This window comes from Pistacia vera, unplaced genomic scaffold (assembly GCF_008641045.1).
Source record: "Pistacia vera cultivar Batoury unplaced genomic scaffold, PisVer_v2 Contig201, whole genome shotgun sequence".
Classification (NCBI taxonomy): domain Eukaryota; kingdom Viridiplantae; phylum Streptophyta; class Magnoliopsida; order Sapindales; family Anacardiaceae; genus Pistacia; species Pistacia vera.
Window position 1 is genome coordinate 145,370 of NW_022196004.1, and position 9,298 is coordinate 154,667.

Genomic DNA, 9,298 nt, shown 5'->3' on the forward strand with positions numbered 1-9,298 from the left:
TTAATTTATGATAAGAAATATTTAAGAAATATTTATAGTATGAATTATATTATAAAATTGAAACATTATTTTATTTATTTATAATTGTGATACAACAACATTTGCTTTAGTTGTAAAATCTCAGTTGGAAATCATTATTGCTTTTATTGAATTGTATTAAGGATGAATTTCTTGCAGGCAAGTCATAACTATGTCTAGTAATTTTCTTAAATATATTGATGAATCAAGAGATGATTGGATAGTCACTGTCAGAGTATTTAGATTGCGGGAATGTAGGAATTTCAGAATGGGTGACAAACTTCTGAGCCTTGATATGATTTTGATTGATCAACAGGTATAAAATATAGTCTGAAAATAATGTTAAGACTTTTATTTCTGATTTATACATGTTTGTTTAAATTTGTGATTTTCATTGGTTTTTTTAGAATCAAGTTATTCATGCCTCGATACCAAAGAATGGGATTGCAAAGTTTAAAAATCAGCTTCATGAAGGGTCGATATATTTGATCAGACATATAAAAGTCATACCATCTGCTCCCTCTTACAGAGCTGTTGATGGTATATACTGTATACAATTTCTCATGATCACAACTTTACAATAAATAAAATAATTGAGAATTGTTATTTTGAGATATAAATTTGAATTTGCTAGTCTTCATGATCTTCATAATAGAACAAATGATACAAGGTTATTATCAGGTATAGTTAATTTGAATATTTGTATTTTAAATGAGTGAGAAATATTTTTGTACATCAAATATGATAAATTATATGCAGATATCATTGGAGTTTTGAATGCAATAGGAGAAATTTAAGAGATCAAATCAACAAAGACTAAAAAAAAGAGACATCAAATTGCAGATGGCAAAGTAATTTATTTTGTTAATATTTTACGTTCTTCTTCCACTTTAAATAATTTACACTAATATTAATTTCAGAGAAGCAGTTGACATTACGTTATGGGGAAAATTTTCTGAAGAAATAGGTGAAGATTTGCAATCAGCAAGTACCAACCCAATTGTCATAATAGTTACTTCAACGAATGTTAAAGATTTCCAAGGTAATAAAAATATATTACATGAAATTAATATATTTTTGATTACTAACTTGTGTTTTTTTCCATACAGGAAGATTATATCTCAATACAACTTTGGCATCTAGAGTTTATATAAATTTAGATATTGGGGAGGTGCATTCTCTACAGAAAGAGTATGTGTTTGAGAAACAGTTTTTTAAAGTAATTTCATGGATTGAATCATATTTAACATTTTTTCTACTATTTGTTATCTCAAAATGGGAATTCTGCTAATAATTCAATTATAGAAAAAGATTCTGAATCAAATTCCGATTGAGAAGGAAATGTTTGAGAATAGAACATCACTAAAACATGTTACCAACCTCTTGTGACATGATGTGATGAGGTATAGTATTCACTAAAACTTTAAACTGATTATTATAACATAGTTTGTGAACAGAAATTACAATTGTATAGGTGATGGAGTATACAATTAAGGCCAAGATAACCGAAGTTGATGATAGATATGATTGGTGTTACAATTCTTGCACCTATTGCAAGAAGAAAATTCTTGGTATTAATACCTATTTATGTTGTGACAAATGCAACAAGGAATCGAAATCTCCTCAGATGAGGTATATCATTGTTTATTTTTTACTGTTGATAATTATGTATTGTCAATGCAATATGAAGTATATTCAATTTCAGAAATTTATTTGTAACAATGTTTAGTTAATGTTATAACAGGTACAAGGTAGAAATGAGAGTGTCAGATGGAATTGCCGAAGCAACTTTTATATTGTTTGATATAGTAACCTAGGGATTGGTTGGGTTATCATGCTCTCAACTATTGAACAAACAAGGTAATGATCAGAAGAATATCCCAAAAGTTTTAAGTGAGCTGTTTGGATAGATTTTCGTTTTCAAAATCAAGTTGAGAATTATGGATCTGAAGGAAGGATACGAATCTTATACTGTCACAAAACTTTTTCCAATTGATGAGAATCTTGAGGATGAATATAAGTTGTGAGAATTGCAAAAGGTCAGTATAATTTTTATTCTTAGATAGTTAATTTTCATAATATTGAAGTGATATCAATGTTTTGTAAAAAAAAAAAAGGCAAATAATGAAAAATATGGATCACAATCCTCGATGCCAGACGCGACTGAATACGAAATACTGACACCAAAAATCAAAGATGTGTCTGGAAAAATGGTGGCAAGAGTAGAAATTGATGATGCTAAAAACAGGATAGACAATTCTTGTACAGACATGTTAGACATATTCAAAAGAGAGGGAACGAGGAAATGAGCAGAAAGAAAGTGACGATGAGAATGTTAAAAGCAACAATAGGGGTTACAAAAGCAACCCAAAAAAGGAAGTTGAGGTCTTGATAAAGTGATCATTTCACATTTGATAGATTAAGTATATAATGTAATTGGGACTTCGTTTGTGCAAATGCTTTATCTTGATTGATGGATGCCAACATAAATAAATATAACATTAAACCACAATTAGTATAAAATAGTGAACAAACTATTTCGTGTAAAAAAAAAATATCGCACCGTTCACTCAGGAATAACAAAAAACCTTTGACTCTACAAACAGTCAAGTTGTATGGTTGAAATATGAAATATGATCAAATTATATAATGCGTACCAACAAAAGAAATGCAAAAATGTCATTAGTAATGAGGTATAATTCTGGATTCGACATATTGTTTACTACAATTAGTATAAAACGTTATGGTTTAGTTTTGATATTTTGAGCCGAAGTAGATAGTGAATTACTTCATAGATGTTACAGTGAAAGAATTAAATGCATGTTGTCCCCTAAAATTCATGTGATTTTATGTCATTATTTATTTATGGGATCAGATTTGTTTGAATTATAGTTTATTGATTACATTATTGAGGAAATACCATTTTTTAAGATAAATTATCACAACATTAATAGTTTGATATACTTTTGTATTTGAAAATCTTTATTTAAAAAAAATAATAACAATGAAACTATGAAATTTCTAATCAATTATAGTTTTCAAATTATTAAATTTTTTGTTACCGTTTTAAATAAATAAATAAGTATAACATATGTTTATGGCTGGTCCGACAATAGGACCATTCTCCATTTAATTTTAGTAAATTTTTCATTAATGTTATAACATGAAAAATGTAGATGTGAGTATGTCTGATGGAATTGCCGAAGCAACTTTTATGTTGTTTGATATAGTAATCCAGAAATTAATTGGATTATCATGTCCTTAATTATTAAACAAACAAAGTTTTTGAATGAACTGTGTGAACATATGTTTGTTTTGAGAAATGGACTGGAGGTTACTGATTTTAAAGAAATATATGAATCCTAAATTGTGAGAAAAGTTTTAGTAGACAATGTCAAGCTTGAAAATTATTATAAGTTACAAAAATTACGGAAGGTCGATATAAATTTTAAGTTTAAATAGTTGATCTCGATAATATTTAGGTAATATTAAATATCATGTATAATTCACTATGAAATACTAACATCGAATGTCAAAAACATGTCTACAAATATAGTATCAATTGTACAAGCGGATGATGCTGAAAATATAGTTAGACAATTTTTATAAAACATATTAGTGGCATCACAAAAGAGGAAAAGAACTATAAAAGCGATCCAAAAGAAACAACATAACATTGCAATATTCATGTAAAAAAGCTAGCCAAACTTTTTTTAAGTTCACATAAAAACTATAAAAGCAATCCAAAAGAAACAACATAGAATTTTTCATAAAGTATTCATTTCATATTGAATAGATTAAATACATAAGCGAATTAGGTCTTCATTTGTGAATATTCTCTCTTGCTCAATGGGGGTCTACCGCGACGAGGTTGATGCTCATGTGCTGGTTGAGAGGATACATCGATTGTATCTTGAACTTCTATTGAATTTGCTGGCAAGACCATGTTCTTATGTTTGTTCATCAATTCCAGACATAATCAAGTGTACTTCTCTGTCTGCAGGCAAACAAAATAAACACAATTTTTCTAATCTTCTTAAGTGTTCAAATTCATTTCACCAATTTCATATATAAAATATAGTTTGTCGAAAGACATATTATTTTGCTATAAAAATATCATGAGTTTATTAAAGTGATGCAATTGCGTCGTATCTGATTAATAATCTATAGAAGTCATACTACTTCAAGTTTTCGATATGAATTTTGTAGCTTCAAAGCCAACTGATGATTTTCTTCTGTTAAGGTTTCAACCTAAATTTGAGTGATAACAAAATCATTATAATCATTAACAGTATTTAAATAGATATAGCATTTGAAATCATCTAGAAAAGCGAATGATATTCTACCAGAATCTCTATACCTTCTTTTGGGATTCGAAGTACAAATCTCTATATCTGGTTTGCTGATTTTTTATTAGGTGTATTAAATGGTCAACCTTTCCTTTCAAATTTTCAATTGTATAACTTGGTTCAGCCTGTTTCATCTATTGAGGTGATTGCAGTTCAACTTCTTGGTTGCTGTCAGTGAAAACCACCGATTCTATCACACGCTGAACATCGTCATTGTAAGTATCCACAATTGTTCCTTGAAGTCTTGCAGAGCTCCTACCAAGACCTCTACCAACTTTCTTCCGTTTAGTTTTCGGAGATAAATTCTTTGCATTTTCTTTCCCCTCAGTTTGTGATTCTACCATCTTTGATGATTGATTCGTCTTTTCCATTCTGCAAAGATTACATAATAAAGCAGATCAAATATGAAACTGAAATATATTAACAAGAAAAACAAATGGCAGAAAAAAAAAACATCGTTATCTCTAACATGTAAATTTTGATACAAGAAATTTCTCTGTAAAAGTAGTTATAACAAACTTTTTTTTTTTTTTTTTTGTTTCTTCTCTTTTTGTGACCCTTCAAGTATTAATTTCTTATGAATGGTAAACCTAGGTTTTCATTTTTAATAACGCTTGATCCAAATTTTTGTACAGGTGTTATAATTGCATAGAAATAACTTCAATTCGTAGGAATGCCCATCAAATACAACTGTATACTATAACATTAAACAAATTTTAACGATAGATTACACAAACAAACAGATGAAACTACTATAAAAAACAAAGAACAATATTGAAAAAAGGGATGAGATATACAATAACTGAATCGGCAATGTAGAAGATGTCGACACGAAAGCTTCAAACCCTTCGAAAGAAAATTGGCATTGATAGAAGAGAAAGCCGAAACGATTACACTGACAGCATGTTGGACAGACAATGGGCGTGAGCATAGCTTAAAGAAATAGAAAATGCGTTAAATAAAGAAACACCAAATAAATGAATATATTAATGAAACATAAATCACTGTTAATCCGCCGATTGTAGAAAACTGGTTGGACCAATGTTTTTGAAATAGCAGGTGTACTTTTTAATAAAATAATATTTAATTTTTTAGGAATACCTTGAAAAACATTATTGTTAGATATTGCAAAAATTAGGTGAAATATATTTAATTCAAATAAGCCAACTGGTGAAACATAAATGGAATGAAAAACTAAAATGTCATTACTAATTTAATAAACTATTTACCCGATGAATAGAAAGTCATCAACCAAATTAAAATAACAAATTACTTTAATATATGTTTTCATATTAATTCAGTTTGGTAATGTTTATAAACATTATATCATTCATTGAACTATAACATTCTTACCATTGGTCTACTGAACAAATTGCTATGCTAATATCAAGTTGTAACTGCTGTATGAAACAATGGACTTTAACTAAATATATATGATTGTTTCCTTTGAAACTATCCAAACAATTTTTTTTTTATTTTTTTTATTTTTTTTATTTTTATTTTTTTATCATTATACTTATTTATTACTATTTCTTTGTTGGTTTTCTAGATGTAATCATTTATTAAATGAATGAAACATTTCAAGGCAATGCATATTACCTCGGTTGGGTTTTTGATATTTTGGGGTTCTTCAATCATTGCATTCATTTAATAGAACATGTCTGTTTGTTTTCTCTTCTTATTTAAGCTCTTCTCGAAACTGTATGAATATATAAGTATCAATCTCAACTTCTATTCATATAACTTTTATACTTTTGTAGTCTCTCTTTATACTTTTACCTTTCATTGGTTCGATAATGGCTAGAGAAAAAGGAGACCTAAAACAGATTTTGAGCGACATCGACCACAATATTACCAATATAAATACTGTGAAAACAAAAATCAAAGAAGGCATGCATTTGCTGGTTATAAATTCTATAGTTGCTATTGTTTCGGATTTGAAAGCAAAGGACACTTTGCTTTCTACAAATGAGGAGCGACTTGGAATGGGAAGGCGTCAAGAGAGAAGGTAATACAAATTTTGTGTAATATAAAACTAAACAAAATATATTATAAATTCTCTGTTATTTGTTGACTTATTTATTTGGGATTCAACTTTATATTATCCTATTATATATGTATAGTTATAATGCAATTTGCATCTCTAGCATGTTTAAATATTTATTGAAATTCATTGTTTTTTTTAAACCTATTGTGCGACAATGGGTGACAGACAAAAGGAATTCAAACAGATACTACCTAATGTTCACAGCAACATAGAAAATCTAAATGGTACAAGAGAAAAATGCAACGATATGATTGATGCTTTATTTGAAATTATGGACGATGTTAAACTTATTGTTTCTGATCTTAATACACGGGAGTATTCAATTGATCTCAAAAAAGAAGAATAGGAATGTTCTGATCAGATGACTACAGAATCTAGACCTACACCATTTGCTGAATCTTGATAAATATATAAAGCAATGCAGACATGTATTTTGATATTAAAATATATTAAACAAATCTTTGTTCCCATATAAATTGTTTTTTTTTTTTTTTGTTTACTCTTTAAAATTATTTTGTATTGGTTAAACGATAGGTTTGCAATATTGTAATACCAGTATTTCAATATTTGTTGATACAATCCAAATTAATGTTCTTAAGAGTGTACCAGTCATTAACCAAGTATAGCAGTTACAATAGCTCCACACACAGTTTAGTAATAATATATCAGGGAATATTTTTACAAATACAAACATAAACCACTATGAAACGTAACCCAGTGAACACCATCATTCAACACGATCCCTGATGACATCAAAAGCTCACCAAATCGATTCACATCAATACCCTTCTCATTATTCTTCTTAAGGTCAATCCTGCATTGGCTCAACAACTCCACCGAATCACTTGCAAACCACAAGTAGGTAAATTTCCATTCTCATCCGAAAACGTTAGCCTCAATTGAATCAATTTCAACATATTGACATTACCTTTCAACATCTGGTAGTTATAATTGTTTAAATTCTTGAAAGTCCCAACCAGACACAAAACAATGCCAGGAAACTCAGTATCCATGGCTACGTAATTATACTTATCAACAATTTCATAAATTAAAGCAAATTCCTCTTCAAGATTATCATTCCACACCTCTCGAATGGGAATTGAATCGCCCTTAGGCAAAATTGACATTTCCAAAACCAAAAATCCAAATCTAAACCAAAAAATTCGACGGAAGTACTATAAGAACCAGATCCGTAAACAAAGCATAAGTAACAGGAAACCTCAAGGTCTGAACTGAGTTACTGCTATTACCACAAACGTCGGCGTTTCAATCCTCTTTTACCAGATCCCTTTCTTCTTCTTGAAGAATCAAACTCTCTAAGAAACTGAAATCTTCACCAGGAAATCTGGACTTAAATGCATCACAACAGACTTCTCAAGTGTTCAAGAACATGCGTGAGACAACATCAAAAGCTCTATCTCTTTCATTTTCAATTGCAACAAGGGTAGATTTCAGCTTGCTGTTGCAGTCCAATAATTCTTTCTCCTTTCTTTCAAGAAAATCATTTTCTAACTTTGCATTTGAACATGATTGTTCAATAACTGATAATTTCTTCTTATGAAATTCCAATTCATTCATAGCTTCTGCCATCTGTTTCTCTAAATCCATTATTTCCTCTGTAATTTTGGCCCTATGAACAACAAATCTTTTTTTATTTGTTTCCAAATTTGCAATGACCTTATCAGAGGCCAACCATCGCATCTTAATTTCCAAATAAGCCATAACTCTCTGTTCCACAAACATGTCAACAACAACAACAATAATATAAAAAAAAAATTTAATAAACTAAAAGTAAACCAAATTCATCAATTTTAAATCATAGATTTCACCTCTTCTGATGTAAGTTCTTCAAGATCTTTTTTAGACATTGTCTTTAAACTGTTGGGAGGAATTGAAACTTGAGCTTCCTCACCACACACCTTTTTACGCTTGCTTCACCTGATCAGTGGTAGCTCTTTTATATCTTCATCTTTATCTTCAATTTCAAATGTAGATGGTCCTGCAGAAATAAGGCCCATCAATTTGGGTGTAGAAGTTGATATTGAAGCCGTTGAAGTTGGGGAAGCTTTTTCGATATCCACTATAACTAGGGGAAAGAAAAACCACATGAGAAATAGTTAATAAATAAATGAAAACTGATCATATAAAAAATTGCAATACCTCTTTTGAATTGAAGAATTGAGTATTTCTCCAACATATCGAAAACATCAAATGTTTGTTGATTGCGAATAAAATTCTCCAATGTCTGGATGCCATATTCGTTCATACCTATTTTACCGAGATTGTGGTAGGGTATCGTAGCTTTTGTCCAAATCCACCCCAACCTTTTTTGCAACCCAACAGAAAATATCTATCATTACATCCTCGCACTTTATTTGATAATCCAGTCAACAATCCTCGGCCTTTTCTACCCTCGATAAAATTGAACGGATTAGTCAGCTTCTTTTTCAATGCATAGAAGTCATGCATCAAACATAGAGCTTCAAAACCCAAAACTATTTTCCAGGCATTGGGATGGAGCTGACTAGGTGTAACATTATAAGAAATCATGACTTCTTCGACAAATGAAGAGAAAGGAGGAGCAAGAACACACTGGAGAAAAATTTCAAAAAATGTGAAAAACCTAGGTGAAGGCTGCGAATTTATAAAAAATTTAAAACCATCACATGGTAATAAATCAAAATCGTTGGTGATATTGTAATGTTTTCGGAATTGCAAAAGATCAGCACCTGTAACTGTGCTAGGAATTTCTATAACCGACATTGTCAGACAAAAAAATGAGATGCAAATAAAACCCAATAAGAAAAACTGAAATTACCCACAAATTGTTTGTTAATGCAAGTAAAAATAGAGTTGAATAGTGATGTGAGTCGATAAAAACAAT

At 29.7% G+C, this 9,298-nt stretch overlaps 1 pseudogene; it reads right to left on the bottom strand.

Annotated features, from left to right (window-relative positions):
- Positions 1 to 4,501: 4,501 nt before the first annotated feature.
- LOC116128682 lies at positions 4,502 to 7,541 on the bottom strand (annotated as a pseudogene).
- Between the last annotated feature and the right edge of the window lie 1,757 nt (positions 7,542 to 9,298).